Below are 18,206 nucleotides of genomic sequence, written 5' to 3'. Positions count from 1 at the left end.
CTTCAGCACTTCATATGGTGTCATACCTTCTACTGCATTTGTTGGGCTCCGATTTCTAATATATGAAGCCGTTGATAATGCCTCAGCCCCAAATTTTTTAGGCAGCTTAGAATCCGATAGCATTGATCGAACCATCTCCACCAATGTTCGGTTCATCCTCTCTGCAACACCATTTTGTTCTGGCGTTTTTGGAACAGTATACTCGTGCTTAATCCCCTCCTTCTTCAGGTAGTTTTCAAATTCTTTTGAAGTATACTCTCCTCCATTGTCGGTTCGTAAAACCTTTATATTTTTACCAGTGAACTTTTCCACCATAGTCTTCCATTCACTGAATTTTTGGGGGACAACTCGTTTGTTTTTGAGCACATATATCCACACAAATCTGGATTTGTCATCAATGAACGTGACAAAATATTCGGCACCACCAAGCGATTTTGCCTCTATCCTTCTACAAACATCGCTATGCACAATTTCAAGAAGCTGAGTTGCTCGCTTTCCTCCAGATTTTGGAAACGATGAACGATGATGTTTTCCATCCAAGCAAGGCTCACAAAACTTAATTTCCTTGTTTATATTATAGTCAAGGCCAGTAACTAGTTAGTCCTTTACTAGTTTTTGCAAGTTCTTTTCTCCAAGGTGGCCAAAGCGTCTATGCCAACTCTCCTCCTTTGTGTTACCATCTAAACAGGAGTTTGCTGCATGGGTTGATTCATTTATATCAGAACAGTTTAAATAATAAAGGTTCCCAATTTTGGAACCTGTAGCCACCACCTTTTGCTTGTTATCTAAAAATTGACAATTTGAGTCACTGAAGATACAGGTTTTTCCAGATTTAGTGGCTCTGGACACACTCAAAAGATTGTAGGACAATTTAGGAACATATAAGGTCTCATACAACCTGCATTTCTGGTGTTTCCCGTCCGATACACCCACTTTTAGCTCTATTGTTCCTGTTCCTATTGCCTCAACTGAGAATCCATCACCAACGGTTATTTCCTCAGCTACATCCAATTTTCGAAAGTTAGAAAATATTTCAATATCACTACACATATGACATGTGGCTCCAGAGTCCACAATCCAGTCACTCCTTTTTCCATTAGACAATAATGCATGATGTGTAAAAAGCCCAATACACTCACCCTCACCAGAGTCGCTGGAGTTGTCCTGTATTTTCTTAGTTTCAAGTAAACGGCAGTCACGTTTAATATGTCCATTTTTTCCACAGTGAAAACATTTAGATCCCCGTTTGTTGACATGATGTTTTGATGTCATGGCTTTCAATTGCGTACTGTTAATTTCCCTCTCTTTAATTTTGCTTTCTTCATGCAACAAGCATTCAGTCACTAACACCCATTTAGGAACGTCCTGACTTGCTTCAAGTGCTGTTACCAACATATTATAATCGTCTGGGAGAGTAGCCAGAAGGTGAACAACTCTATCCTCCTCGTCAATGGAATCGCCAATAACAGCCAATGTTCATGGACAGAGTCGCCGTCTTTTAATCTAAGGGAGTATAATTTTCTTCTCAGCGCTAGTTTATTTGCCCATGTTTTCTTTTGAAATTGGTCTGCCAATTTCTTCCACACAACTGCTGGGTCGTCAGGGTCTCCAATTAAATACAGTAGTGAGGTTTCTACTGAGAGTACAATAGTCGCTAAAGCCTGGTCTCTTCTCGATAAATATTTCACGTGGGATGCTGGCTCATTTCGTTTGTCCGGAACAATTTCTGTTTCATTAACTATATTCCATAGTCCATCCTTAATTAATGCCATTTTGCATTGGACCTTCCAGGTATTATAGTTTGAACCATTTAGTGGAACCAAGTTGCTTAGTTTTGTTTCCATTGTTATTTAACTTAAAAGAAAAAAACAATACAAAACTTCGACAAGAAAAAAAAAATCCAAGATGGCGAAAAATTACCACACGTGTTTGCTTCACTATTATTTTCAAGATGTTATCACGTAGACTGGGCCCATAACCAATGTTGAAAATGAGTGGAAGTCATTTAATAAAAATGTGTGGACACATACCTCATCACCGGAGCCTGCGACATCCAGAAAGGTTTTAAAAATTACTATGAACACATTTTGTTTGACGAAATACTAAGACGCACACAATGTGTGTGTATTTTATTTACAACATGGAGAACTGAAGAGTTACAATAAAAGGGGAGAGAATCCCCACAGTAAAAGGGGTTTGGAAAGGGGCAGATAACCCTATAGCAATTGAATATATATCAACAGTTGGTGGCCACCATCAATGTCCTCATGTTAAGAACAGTTTTTGGAATAGACTCCCCCAACCTCCTCATGGTAAGAACGGCTGTCGGAATAGGCCCCCCCCCCAACCTCCGCAAGTTAATTGCAGTGCAGAATGCAGGTCTTTACATCTTGAAAAGTACCTGTCTGCGCCAAATATAAATGACCTTGTCTCAATGAATATACTGGATAACTTATAAAACTTGTCATTCTCAAGGAAATTTAGGAGTTGGATCTAATGTAAATGTTGTAGAAGCCGAAAAGTGCAAAAAGAACACCTCCCAAAAAATAGGTTTCCATAAACTTAACTACGCATTATTTAACCCCCCCCCTCCCAAAAGGAACCCTGGGCAGGCTGTATGGAAAATCCCCCTCCTCCAAAGTGAATAACGTGAGAAAATAATAGTGCTAGAAGTCTTTTAGAGAGAGAGAAAGATAAAACAGAGAGAGAGGAACAGTCTTGTTTGTTTTGTGTTCTAGTAGCTAGTGAAACTCAAACGCCCCACTCTCTCCAATAAAAAATTTAAAAAAAAAAAAAGACAAAGTTATCGTTTGGAAGAATAATTCGATAAGTTTTTTTTTTTTTTTTTTTTTTGAGAATGAGAGAGAGAGGGGGTAGGTGAAACAGTACGTTGTGTTTTTGTGTTATAGCAACTAGCAAAACTGAAACGACTCGCTCTCTAAAATAAAAAAAGACAAAGGTTATGGTTTAATATGAGAACGAATGAACGTGGAAAACAATTTTCGTATGTATTTAGTTTATAATAGCTGTAAAAAGTTGTGCTAAAAGGAATAATTCGTATAGTTTTTTTGAGAGAGTAGATGACAAACTAAGTGCAAAGTAAACTGTAGCTATTTGGTAAGTTTTCATTGTTGGGTTTGTTTAAATATATGTGAGCGGCCAAGAAGTAAACAATCTACATGTAATGTTGGTGTCATGTGAGTATATGGCGTAACAATTTGACATAATGCTTGTCTTGCAGACACCATGTTGTGTATAATCCGTGATCGTTCATTTTTGTTTAAGGTTTAAAATCTGGAATTAGAGAATTACAGTTGGCATCCAATGTGAAAAGGTGGAATTTGCAAAGGGAGAAATCATTATTTTCTGAATCTGCGAATCGGAAGTGAACGTTATTTCTATGAGTTTATAATTCAATTAATAAGGGTGACGGGGCAATGCAAGTCTACTGTGTGTGATTATACGTGGTGTAGAGTGGGGGGGGGCAGTGAGATTAGTTATGAATTAGAGGGGAAAAATAGGAACCTATTTCCTTTAATGGTATTGGTGATAGTGATGATTTCTCTTCTAGGATGAATTGTAGGATTTTATTATAAGGCCTAAATCTGTCTATAATAAAGTTGTAAAGTTACATAATATAGTGGGTAATAGTCTAGACACAATAATTTTGTATGTGGCATCTGTTATTGCAAACCTACGGTAATTTGGTCCAAAGGGGAATTTCTGCAATCAAAATATTATATACAGGATTATATTGGACCCAATATATAGCAATGATTTAAAGTTTTTAAAAAATGACTCGTGCGCAACCATCGAAAACCAAAACGTTTAGCTTACAGTTTACTTTTTCCTTTTTCATGAAGACCTGTTTGCAAGGCTAAAAATTAAAACATGAACCAATAGCTATTACATTACACATGCATATTCTTAATGCCGTCGTTCAACCTTCACCTGGCAAATTCCATTTCTTTCATTTTCACTTTTGCATCAACCCCCCCCCCCCCAGCTAAAACCCAAATATAAAGTTTTGCATGGGTTCAAATACCCTATACATTAATTCATTAATTTTCACCTCTGTAGACTAAAAACTGATTGAGAAGTTTGGTAGGCAAAAATTTTAAACAAATATATATACGCATGCATGAATATATATAGATAGAGGTTTGTGTTTACTATAAGCTTTTTACACAAATATTACACAACCATAAATCATGTAGAATATCTGCATGAATATGATTACAAGAGTTATAATAGTTAACTAAAGATGATCATCCCATAAGAAAACTGAAAAAATAAACTAATAGGGAATTGAAATGAATGTTTAAAAGAATATGCAAATTAGCTAGATCTTTTACAGATGAAAGCAATTCCATGACTCATATATAACAAAGTTGTATTTTCCTTTTAAATAAATAGAAAAAAAGGGATTTTAATATGAATATCAATACACAAATAAAAACAAATTTATAGGAATATAGATAGATTGGAAAAAATAAAAAATTAATTGTGCAGATTAGGATTATGGATTAAGGTTGGTAATTTATTTTTCCTGTTTATCATAGTTTTTTCATAGTGGTTTAATGTTTTGCGATCGGACGCTTCAGGTAATTCCTGTCAATGGTCAAGCACACTCGAGAAATTTCATGAAAACTGCAAGTTGGAAAATGCAGGAGTAACAAATTGCAGATACGCTTCTGAACTTTATCTAAAACCCTCAAATTAGAAAGAGGTTCACCATCCCAAATATGACAAGTGTTGACTGGAACCGATTCATATTGTATGCAGACTGGTTTGAACAGAAATGCAAAATTGAGCATGCACAGGAAGTTCCTAACACTGATGTTGCTAGCAAAGTCTTAGCAAAACAGTGCATGCACGCAAGATTACATATAGATCACTCCTGTGATTCTAGAGATAAACTTTTGTGCAAGTAAGATAGAATAATGGAGTTGGGTGAGAACTCTGATGTGGAGTATATTTGGATGTTGCAGCTATTGAATGTTGGATGGCTTTAAATGGGAAAGTCATTACTTACTTGGCTAGAGTGTGGGTGTGTGTGTGTTTGAAAGGGTCGGTTGTGTAACGAAAAAGCACAAAGACTAAACTGGCAACATCCAGTTGGTTTTATAGTTGACGGGCACATGAGCGATGCAGACTGCCACCGTTTCTATGAAAATGAGGCAGATGAATAAAAATGGATGTAAAGTGACGAGTTTGAAAAAGGCAGTGTGTCAAGTTTTGGAGTCTGAAGTTTTGGCAGCAGTGTGTCAAGTTTACCAGAGAAATTGTTAGTTTAATCATGTTAAGAAATTGACTTTCAAACTAACCTATTTCTGGCCAGGTCTTTGTTAATCCTTCTTTATTAACATCTCCTGTTCTGCACACACTGTTCAGATTTAATCTTCCTCTGAAGTTATCAGAATTAAGCCTTTCTTGAAGATTCGCATTCCACATCCATTGTATCATTTTCATATTTCTCTCCATGCAACGCATATCATCAACTCTTACTGGTCATGTTTCACTTCTATATAGCATCACACTGTGTACACATACCTGATGGACTCTTCTTTTTATCAACAGTGGTAAAAGTGCTAATAACTTTTATTTGCATATCTTTTTTTTTTTTTAATCTAATGTGAAATCTAATAGCTATTGTCAACAATTAGTTGAACACAAGTTGTATTTTACTCATGGTTGTGTATGTACGCATGCATATAACTAGTGAGCATAAGTATTTCTTTTATTTTTAAACATATGATCTGGTCTTCATTCTTTCCATCGTCACTTTCCATGTAGTGTGTGTAGTCGTTGACCTGTATTGTTTTATCGTCTGGTGCAGCCATTCTTAACCTTTCCTCCATAATTAACCCCTCAGATTTTTGTATTACTATCAGATGTACCTGGCGTTGCCCAGTATTAAATGTAACATTTAAATTCCTTTAAAAAAAAATTAAGTAAAAAAAAATAAAGAAACTGAAACATGTGCATGCAAATATTGTTTTTATCTAAACTGTTTACTTCTCGTAAATAAAAAAAACAATAAAATAAAAGTCCGAAACTAAAACCTAAAGACAGTGAGTCAAGTACGATAACCATTAGGCCAGTTTGCCACGTTCTTTAAAAAGTGTTTTCGCACCTACTTATTCTTAACATAAAGAAGCTGCCATGTGAATGATTCGCGCATGTGCAGTTATGAAACCGTTGACAAACGGACAGAAATCTGATCACCCCAAATACCAATTTTTCAATTTTGACTTCTTTAACGGCCCCCCTTTTTTAATCAAAACTGATTAAAAAGTTTTCCACATGTCTGAATACCCTATATACCAAATTTCAAGTATGTTGATCAAAATTTTGTTGAGTATATAGATTGAGTTGGCCTCTCATACACCCACACATTCTTACATTTATAGGTATATAGATAGATTTTAAGTAGCATCTTTTTTTTTTTTTTTTTTTTTTTTTTTTTAACCTCTATCTCTCTCTATCCCACTCCTCCTTCCTCCACACACACACACACACACACACACACACACACACACACACACACACACACACACATAGAAAAAGGCAATATCAATGTCCATCCATACATAATTATCTCAACTTCAATTACAGTTTGATAAAACAATCAAAAGTAAAGAGTTTAACAGGTATCCGTCCAGCCTTTCCCAAACTTTTATCCTTGGCTTTATATATTTCTCCATTTACCCCCTACTCCCATAGAAAAAATTGATAGCCATCATAAGTGACCATAATATATATTTTTTAAATTGTGTCATGTCTAAGAAACCTAATAAAAATTAGCTTCATGATTTTCTATTTGGAAAAACGTTTGATTTTCTTTATTTTTGTGATAAAAATGTCCTTTTTGATTTTCTTGTTTTTTGTTCATTTTATGATGGCTGTGAATTTTTTGGATGAGAGTAGGGGGTAAATAAAGAAATACATAAAGCCGAGAGGGGGGTGGGTTAATGATGGAGGAAAGATTGACAGTGGCTGGATTGAACTATTCTTGTAATGATCTCTCTGTTGATTGTGGTAGGAATTGTCCTGTGTAGTTCTAGCAGTTCCACCCTCCCAGGCTGTGCCTTCTTTCTTTGAGAAAGAGATAGTTTATTGCTGATCTCTTGAGGAGGCAGCCTACCAGAGAATGTTGATGGCGGCTGGTCAGGTACTTTTTGTGGGTCAGTGTCTATCCTCGGGGGGGGGGGGAAGGAGGTGCCAACTTTCCAATCCCACTTTACACCTCTAGTAGTACATTTATCACTGTGGGAGAGAAATAAATACCTGTGTTTACATAAGTCTATTGTCGTCGCCCCCCCCCTCAGCAAAACACACAATTAAATGAATTGCTATGAACCTATGATTTAAATCTATATTATAAGTTTCATTTACTACCTGACATTTAGATGGTGATTAATAAGGCTTTCATGAATGTCTATGTAATATTTATAGTGCCAATTCATTTTACCAGCTGTACTCACTTGCCCGGTGATCTTTTTCATTTTTTTTCTTTCAATTTGATACAGTTTTTGGTCTCCTGACGAAGGATCGATTGGACTTAGTAGCACACTCCTGGTGGCTTGTTTGCACTTTTTTCTATAACCACACCTTGGATTTTTTTTTTAGATTTTGCACAAACATTAGTTATGGTGACAGTAAATTTTTTATTCGTGGAGGGTGACCTCGCATGCTCGGCTTGTTTTTTAATTTTATCTTTTTCTAACCTAATTATTATTTATTTTATTTTATTTTTTCGTTTAAAGATAAGGATTTTAAGAGTTAAATTTAAAATGACAGTCTTATTTGATTATTAAATCAATTTAACCAAATTGTTTTGAAATTGTTAGCGATGGGAGGATTCCAGAACCCCCTCCCCCACCACCACCCGATTCTAATTCTTTTAAAAAAAAAAAAACGTGCGATGTTAACCATTGCCCCACCGCGAGATGCTAACGGAAACACATTTGAATTTATTTAATTACTTGGATTTAGCAGGTGCCCGTTTTAAATGAGGTCAAGTTTTGACTGCGGGATAGTATTCATTTACTGCTGAACGCTTTTTTTTTCCCCCGAAGATGTTATAGGAAAAAGACTAACCCACATGCGGCGAGCGACAAATATTGAATATTTATCTTCCCGAAATCGACCAAATTAAATAGACAGGCGAGCTTCGTTGTTAACTGTGAGATATTACGATTTGTATGTGATATAAAAAGTTTTTAAAAGTTGTGAACCGACCGACCGCTTCTCTGAAAGAAGCCTTTTTGTAGACATACAGAAAAAGCGAACACACATACATACATACATTTTCGCTTTTATATTTATAGATAATTAGCGGGGGGGGGGGGTACCCGGCGTTGCCCGGGTATTTGTAGGTGTGTGTATGAGGTGGGGGGTAATTAATAACCCTGCTTAAATATTATAAAAAAGACGATGTAAAAAAAAAAAAAAAAATCCAAAACCAAAACGGAAAAAAATGGCATAAATAAACCTGTGTATGGGTGGGGGTGGGGGTGGGGGGTAAACTAAAGAATAAGCGAAGTAATAAAAAAAAAACGTTTGGTCGGGAGGAGGGATTGAACCCAGAAGTTTTGACGCGGAGGTGAAAACCAATGCCAATACTTAACGGTCTCGATCACGAGTGAGAGTAATTGATTAACGTGTTAAGTTAAAGCTTATAAAGCTAAAAGAGGTTTGATTGACAGGACGACGCTAAATGAGGTCATCGCGGGATCATTATTTTTAGTTTTCATTTTCCCCAGATTATGGTGGGAAGGGGGGGGGGGAAAGCTGAGCGAAAGCCGAGAACCCAACGTTTTTCACTGTATTTATACTAAAATGCAGGAAAAACCATGCACAAAGCGAAATAGCGCGAATCTCATAAAAGTCGACGTAAATAAATCTAGAGACGACCCGCGTTCCCAAATCCTACATATTATGATATAGGACCCATATAAACAGTTGTAAGCGATAGTAACGAACCCGGGAGCGTGTGCTCGAAAAGCCTTTTGAAGACATACACGAAATGGTCACACACATTTTACCTTTTATATATATAGACTAGCGGGGGGTACCAGGCGATGCCTGGGTGTCTTGAGGTAAATCAAAACTCGGGGGGGGGGTAAATAATAAAAAAAAATGTTTTGGTAGGTAAGTATGAGAATCGAACCTGTACCCTTGAGTTGGAAATTAATGTGAAAAAAAAAAGTGCTATGTTAACCATTGAGCCACGGCGACAGACAACGTTAAGCAGGTTATTTAACTATAAAAAGAGGCGTGCGCAATAAAAGTTAACTCTGCTGCTTCCATTTGACCTAATTAAGAAGGTCAAATAGAAGTCTGATATAATGGACTGATCCAACACCCCTCAAATGAATGGACTGTTACGTCTATAAAAAGACAAGCAAACTCTCCTCACGTAGGAGACAGAATTTAGTACTAAGCTGTCAATGGACGCTTAGAAATGTGTGTACCTTTTTACCTAAATAAACCCTTTCTGTACAACCCCAAGTAATGACTTGTTATTCATATAATCTACGATATAACAACTGGCGACAAAGAATTCGAACGAAACTCACTAAAAAACAAAGCGAAGGAATAAGCACACAAGAAGATTAACACGCAGAAAACAAAAGAAATCCAAAGAAGGAAGAAGAAAAAAAAAAGGAACTTCGACAGAGCCAACATTTAAAAAGTAAGTGTTTCAGTCAGTTACAGTCCTAAAAAAAAAAAAAAAAGAAATTGACATTTTGAAGCGAACATTTTTTTTGAAAAGAATATTTAAAAAAAAAAAAAAGTGTCCATTTCAAGTTTTATTCGGCTGGAAGTATTTTTTTTTTTCTTCTCTTTGGAAGGACATTGTGCTTTTTAGTTCATTGAATTTATAGGACATATGAGTTAATTTTTTGTTTAATTGTGTTTTTTTGTAAAAAAAAAAATTTTTTTTTAACATGGAGCAATTAGCGGAATTCACTAGAACTATGCAATCGGCATTGTTTGCACAACAAAAACAAATGGAATTACTTCAGCAACATCAATTGAAGCAAAGCGAAATACTACAGAGTATTTTAACGCAGCAGAAAGACTGTCGTTTCACTCCTGAAGGAATAGCAAATTCTTTATCCGAATTTGTATACGAGCCGACAAATGGGTTAACTTTTCCGGCATATTTTCGGAGATATGAAAATATTTTTGCTAAGAGATGTCAGTCTTGGACAGACGAAGAGAAGATTATCCTTCTTCTGCAAAAACTTGGATCTCAGGAAAATACAAAGTATACGAATTTTATCCTGCCAAAGAAACCTGAAGAGATTTCTTTTAGTGAAACAATAAAAATATTGTCAAACATTTTCAGTGAACGAGATAGTCTATTCTATACACGTTATAAATGTTTAAATATCACGAAGCAGGAGGACGAAGATTTTATTACTTATGCAGGGAAAGTGAATGCTCATTGTGAATCCTTTAAATTAAAAGACCTCAAAGAGGATATGTTTAAAAGTCTAATCTTTGTGCAAGGTTTAACAGCCTCTAAAGATAAGGATATTCGTTCAAGGATATTATCCCTTATGAACCAAGACACAGAAATAACGTTACAAAAAGTTACGGAAGAGTGTCAGAAACTGCTAAATTTAAAGCAGGACAATACAAGCATCGAAGGAAAAAATTTTGAAGAAAAAAATATGGAAAAAAAAATGGAAAGGGTGATGAAATGTGCACATGAAAAATCCTGTAAGACATGTGGGGGAAAAAACCACTTCACTAAAGATTGTTACTTTAAATACAAAATATGTAACAAATGTAATAAAAAAGGCCATAAATCAACGGTATGCAGGAAAGGAAAATACCGAAAAGCAGAAATAAAGACCATTGGTTCTAAAAATGAGTCTAGGTGTGATAAAAGAAAATATGTTAAAATTAATGGCTGTAATGTGAACTGTCTTCTAGATACGGGAAGCGACATAAGTATAATTGACGAAGTAACTTGGAAGAAAATTGGGTTTCCAAAGTTACAAAATACAAAAAAAATTGCCAGAAGTGTGTCTGGAAATAAACTAAAATTTAAGGGTGAATTTTTTACCAATGTGTCTCTAAAGGAGAATGCTGTGAAAACCAAGTTATATGTCATACCGGGGAAAAATTCTAATTTGTTCGGTATAGACTTAATGATTCTTTTTAATTTATGGGGAAAACCCATAAGCTCATTTTGCAATAAAGTAAGTCTGGCGGGGTTAGAAAAGTCTAAACTACCAGGAAAGTTTATTGACGAATTAAAAAAAGATTTTAAAGAGGTATTCTCTGAAGGTTTGGGTTGCTGCACGAAAACGGAGGTGAAATTTGAACTAAAGGACAAGGCTAAACCAGTTTTCAAACCCAAAAGAAAGGTTCCATATTCAGCATTAGAAACTATAGAGAAAGAATTAAAGAGACTTCAAGATATTGGAGTAATAGAAAAAGTGGACTACTCTGAATGGGCTTCACCCACAGTTTACGTTAAGAAGAAAAATAATAAAATCAAGGTATGCGCGGACTTTTCGACAGGTCTAAATGATTGTCTTAAGGAGCATAACTACCCGCTTCCTACCCCAGAGGAAATTTTTTCGAAGTTAAGCGGAGGAAAATTTTTTACAAAAATTGATTTGTCTGAAGCGTATTGGCAAGTAAAAGTCCAGGAAGATTGTGCTAAGTACCTGACATTAAATACCCATAAAGGACTATTTTCACTAAAACATTTGCCTTTTGGGTTAAAAGTAGCCCCAAATTTGTTCCAGCAAATTATGGATACAATGCTAGCAGGTTTGGATTTTGCTATGGCTTATCTAGATGATATCCTTATAAGAAGTAAAAATGTGGAAGAGCATAAAATCCACATTGGCAAAGTATTCGAGAGAATATCAAACTATGGATTGAAAGTGGCTCTCGAAAAATGTAATTTTGGGATGGACAAAATTGAATATTTGGGACAAGTGATTGATCGAAATGGTAGAAAACCTAATCCTAATAGGACTGAAGCAATCAAAAACATGCCCAGACCAGAAAATATAGTGCAGCTACAGTCATTTTTGGGACTAGCAAATTATTATAATTCTTATATCCCAAATATGCATGAACTAAGAGCACCTTTAAACGAATTATTGAAAAAGAATAAAAAAATGGCTCTAGACAAAAGAATGTGATGAAGCATTCCTAAAGATTAAAAAATGTCTGTTAATTGTAGCAGCAGATGCGAGCGAATACGATTTAGGTGCTGTGCTACTACACAGACTCAAAGATGGATCGACTAAACCAATTATTCATGCCTCAAGGGTTTTGCTACCCGCAGAAAAAAATTATAGTCAGATAGAAAAAGAAGGTCTGGCAATTGTATACGCCATGAGGAAATTTCATAGGTTCATCCATGGAAGATTTTTTATCTTGGAAACGGACCACAAACCTTTGTTATCGATTTTTGGTTCCAAAAAAGGAGTTCCTACTCATACGGCTAATAGGTTACAAAGATGGAGCATGATTCTGTTAAACTACAATTTTAAAATGAAACACCTAGCATCAAGCAAAATTGCACACGCAGATGGGTTGTCCAGGTTGATCCCAAATAAAACTGAATTACTTGAAGAAACTGTTATAGCTGCACTAAAAGAAGAAAATGAACTAACAGATATATTAATAAATACTGTTAGGGAACTTCCGGTAACACTTGAGGAAATAAAGAAAGCAGCAAGAACAGATGAATACATTGGCAAGATAAAAAAACAAGTGGGACAAAAAGAAAAGAGGAAAGGATTAACCGTTTTTCCATTTTCAAAGTGCGATGAAACTCTGATGTACACAGATAGAGTGGTAATACCTCAAGTATTACAGAAGAGAATTTTAAAAGAATTCCACATGGGACATCCTGGAATCTCCAGAATGAAAGCACTAATGAGAGCATATACGTACTGGCCTGGAATGGATCAGGACATAGAAAAAATGATAAAATTATGTAAGGGTTGCCAACTAGCAGCAAAAGCGCCGCCCATTAAGACGCAACCTTGGCCTAAAACAGATATACCATGGACGCGGATCCATATAGATTACGCAGGACCTCTAAAAGGATATTATTACCTGGTAATAGTAGATAGCATGTCGAAATGGCCAGAAATTTTTAAATTCAAACATCCTACAGCGGCAAACACAATAAAGGCGTTGGACGAGGTATTTGGGCGTTTTGGCGTACCAAAAACAATTGTTAGTGATAATGGCACCATGTTCAAAGGTCAAGAATTTAAGATCTACTGTGAGTCACTGGCCATAGAGCATATCACAACACCAACTTTTAGCCCTCGATCTAACGGACAAGCTGAAAGATTTGTCGATACGTTTAAACGAGCGTTAAAAAAGAACGATAACATCGACACGGAAGAAAAAAGTCTTCAGAAATTTTTAGCAATGTACAGGATAACGCCTAATCTGAATACAAATGCAAATTTATCCCCAGCAGAAATAATGTTTGCCAGAAAAGTGCGCTCTGTGTTCGACCGGTTAATTCCGAGTAAAAAAGTAAAAAAAAGTGTAAAAGATAATGGACGATACAAGATATACAAGGACGGGGATAAAGTTTTTTTCAACAATTATCGGGCAGGGAAGAGTTTTTGGGAAGAAGGCATAATCTCAAAAAGAATTGGAAGAATGGTCTACATTATAAAAGGTCAGACATTTTCCCACAAAAAACATATAAACCAACTCAGACCCCGATATATTAAAATAGTTAAAAACAATGAAGTACAGATGGAAGTACTGTATGACAGTTTTCACATAGAGCCTCCAAAAAAAAGGAAGCACCAGTAATTGAAAATACAAGTCACTCTCCAAAATTGAAAAATTCGCAAACGCAAATTTTAAGGAGAAGTGAAAGAAAAAAAAAAAGAACTGAATTTTTTGGACAAAGTCAAAAAAGAAAAAAATGGTGAAGCGAAATTCTAGGGAAGAATTTAGCTTGGGAGGAAGGTGATATAATGGACTGATCCAACACCCCTCAAATGAATGGACTGTTACGTCTATAAAAAGACAAGCAAACTCTCCTCACGTGGGAGACAGAATTTAGTACTAAGCTGTCAATGGACGCTTAGAAATGTGTGTACCTTTTTACCTAAATAAACCTTTTCTGTACAACCCCAAGTAATGACTTGTTATTCATATAATCTACGATATAACAAAATCACACAGCGTTTGGGTTTGTTTACCCAAATTTAACTGTTTCTTACCCCAACAGATGTTGGGGAGGGGGGAAGCAGCTCCCAATTGTCCAGAACTGTCCGATCAACAAGATATACAAGATTGATCAAAGCTGATTGCTTCTGGATGTTTTTCCCGGCGCAATGCCGAGACGTTGTTTGAGTTTAGTTTCACTTTATTTATACTAAAAAGCCCACTCAACACGTAAGAAGCCAAAATAGCAATAATTTTGTAAAAATCGACGTAAATAAATCTATACGCTACGTGCTTTCCTAATTCCTAGATATTATTATATAGGACCTATATACACAGTTTTAAGCGATAGTAACGAACCCGGGAGCGTGTGCGAGAAAAGCCTTTTGAAGACATACACGAAATGGTCACACACATTTTGCCTTTTGTATATATAGAAGATTAGTTCTATATGGTTTAAAAGCATCAGGATAACGTTTATTTAATTGTTTAAATATTTTAGTTTTATCACCACCTTGTTTTATCATCCTTATTACTAAACTAGAAACTGGTGGTATAAAATCTATTGCAGCATAGATGTGTGTGTGTGTATGATGATGATTGCAACGTCTTGTCAGACGAGTGCCACTCCCTCAGACACTTAAAGTCCATGAGTCCAAAAATGACTTCCATCGCCACAGGACCAGTTTAATAGACAAATGCCTGAGGGAGTATCTATATGCATATGATATTACAGAGTCTTAGCTTTGTATGACAGCTAAGTCTCTCTCTCGGTTCAAAATGTTGAGATCCAGCAACAAGTTAAACTGCAGACCAGCTAAATGCAGGTACTGGTTTCCCACTTTATGGTTTTTTAAATCAGATTTGCTTCTCCTAGAAAGGTTGCCTTCACCACGGCTTACGGGAGTCCTCTCCTCCCCAACACACACACACATACATACACACAAACACACACGGTGCTAGTTGGCCGTTGTCTCCGAAAAAGGGTTCATTTGCCCTTTGGAAGGTCTTGTTTTTAATCCTTCAGGGAGACTAACCCTAACCCTAACCTCCTCACCGAACAAGTCTGGTGTGTGTGTATGTATATATATATATATATATATATATATATATATACACACACACTTTATTACTATATATATTATCTAGTATTTGTAACTAGCCTGGGTGTCCGGCATTTCTTGTGTGTTTAGAGGTGTATGTTGAGCAAAAAAAAGTGGTAGTAGTACAATGATCCAAACATAATTCTCAATGAAAAACCAAGACACAGAATAATAAAATAATGTTAAAAAATACACATTGTTGGTGACTACTCCCTTATTTAAATATATATATATATATATATATATACACACACACTTTATTACTATATATGTTATCTAGTATTTGTAACTAGCCTGGGTGTCCGGCATTTCTTGTGGGTTGAGCAAAAAAAAGTGGTAGTAGGCAGGTGGCTCGAACCTGTACCAGTAAGGAGGAAGAGAACATGAAAAAATAAAATGTAACGTTTTTGCTGTGACGTCCATCGCCAAACCGGAAGTGGCAAAGGTTTAAATTAAAGCTAGTCAATCAAAAAGAGGGTTGACTTTAGGAAACATTGGAAAAAAAAATTGAGCCCTTCTTGTAGAAGTGCCCAGTTGAGGGTGAAGGAATTCGTGGTTTTAGACAATTTTTCGATATTTGTTGTCCAAAGGGTCGAACTTCAAATTCAAAATGATACCGATCTCATGAAAATCCGTCGCCTTTGTCAAAAGTTTGAGGCAGACATACAAACATACATACATTTAAACAGACAGTCTTACTCTCCATCATTTTCTTTTCTTTTTTTTTTTTTTTTCTTGAAAGGGCCGCGCATTATATAATAGATTATTACTATATATATTATCTATTATTTGTAATTAACGGTTGCCATATCATGTTAAATTCTATACTATGTCTAATTAGTAGCTGATCGTCACCCAATATAAATGCTGCTTCTTTGAGTAGTCTTACTCTCCACCATTTTTCTTTTTTTTTTTCTTTTTTTTTTTTTTTTTTTTTACTTGGAAGGGCCGTCTGGACTAGCATCAAAGTAAATTATGCAGATGAATTAAGAAAGTCTTGGCATTAATCGGCTGATTCTTTCTTTTACCTTTTGTTTATAATAAATGTTGCAATATTTTGGATTTGTAATGGGGTATGATCCCACACAGTCAGACGATTCTATTTATAAACGATGCTGCTAGGAACTGACGAATCAAATTAATTCATGTTCTGCTACCAACTAATCAGAAACCAGAATTGCTTCATAAATATTAAACCTTTTCTGTAGCAATTTCACATGCCCCCGCCCCTCCCTGTCTCGACACGGTAAGAATATTTTGCTCTGTGGAACTGTCTACTGCAAACAAGTCACCTCTCAAAACTTGTTTAGAACAATGAACCATCAGAAACTGTTCTGTCTACTGCAAACCAGTCACCTCTCAAGACTTGTTTAAAACAACGAACCATCTGAAACTTTTATGGAACTAAACATGGCTTACACTTCTAGAGGTTATGCGCCCAGCGTGCGTCTTTATTTCGATGGATCCGAATCAAAATTCGAATTGTGGCAAGTTAAATTTCTAGGATATTTACGAATCCAAAAGCTACACAAAGTACTTCAAACACAACCTGAAAACAGAAACGACCCCAACTTCATTGAAAAGAATGCAAATGTCTTTGCGGAATTAATACAGTGTTTAGATGACTAAAGTCTATCACTGGTAATGAGAGAAGCCCTGGACGATGGCTGCAAAGCATTGAACATATTGAGAGAGCATTATTCTAAGAAAGGAAAACCCAAAATTATTTCTTTATACACTGCACTGACCTCTCTAAAACGAATGGAAGCCGAAACTATTACTGATTATAAGAGCCAAAACGACTGCAAATTCTTTAAAAATGTCTGGTGAAGTTATAAGTGACAGTCTGTTAATTTCCATGGTCCTTAAGGGATTATCGAGTGATTTCAAGCCATTTGCCACCGTGATAACCCAGAAAGAAAAACCCATGATTTTAGCCAATTCAAGGTAGCACTCAGAAGTTACGAAGAAACTGAAAAAATGATCACAGAAAAAAAACGAATCCACAAATATCATGAAATTTAAAAATACACACATAAAAACACCAAAATTGAATTATACCCATGCCAGGAATAAAAACCGCAACTTTGCCAAAAACAATTTTTCTCCTAAGAAAAGTACAAAAATTATTTGCTATAATTGTGGACGACCTAATCACAAGAGTTTCCAATGTAGATACAGGACTCAAAATGGCGACTCCATTAAAAATGTAGAGAGCTCTGTTAGCGAACATACGTTTTTATTTTTGTGTACGTTTAATGCTTCAACAAACAATAATTTTCTTGTCGATTGTGGGGCCACGGCACATGTGATTACAAAGGAATCTGATTTTATCAATTTTGATCCCAACTTTAAGCCACAAAATCATTTTGTAGAACTAGCTGACGGGAGTCGAGTAAATATCGTTTTGAAAAGAGGCAATGTAAAAATCTTGCTAAAGAAGAATAAAGGTGAATTCTGTTTCTGTATTCTAGAAAACGCTCTTCTAATCCTAAAATTTAAACAAAATATATTTTCTGTACAAGCTGCCACAAAACAAGGTGCAAATATAAACTTTAGCTCCAATAAATCAAAACTGGTATACCCGAATGGAACTGTATTCGACATTAAAGAAAATGGAAGACTATATTATTTAAATAGCGTAGTCCCATCGAAAACCGCCTACCATGATCTACAGACATGGCATAAAATTCTTGGACACTGCAATATTCCTGATATTAAAAAGTTGCCGACTGTAGTTGATGGAATGAAAATACAAACATCAAAAAACTTCAACTGCGACATCTGTATGCTAGGGAAAGTGACAAACTATCAAAGCAAGATACAAGACAAAAAGGCCACAAAAATCCTATTAATGGTGCATTGTGACTTGAACGGTCCCGTAGAACCAATGGCCAGAGAACATTATAGATA

The 18,206-nt window shown here is 35.7% G+C and overlaps 1 protein-coding gene across 1 annotated transcript in view; it reads left to right on the top strand.

The window, feature by feature from the left end:
* Positions 1 to 18,206, top strand: part of LOC145278043 (lachesin-like) — a 62,020-nt gene that overhangs the window by 20,358 nt on the left and 23,456 nt on the right. The window lies entirely within an intron of this gene.

The sequence above is a fragment of the Euprymna scolopes genome, chromosome 6, assembly GCF_053919585.1.
Source record: "Euprymna scolopes isolate OS-2025 chromosome 6, ASM5391958v1, whole genome shotgun sequence".
Taxonomy (NCBI): Eukaryota; Metazoa; Mollusca; class Cephalopoda; order Sepiida; family Sepiolidae; genus Euprymna; species Euprymna scolopes.
This window is presented reverse-complemented; position numbering and strand designations above follow the sequence as displayed.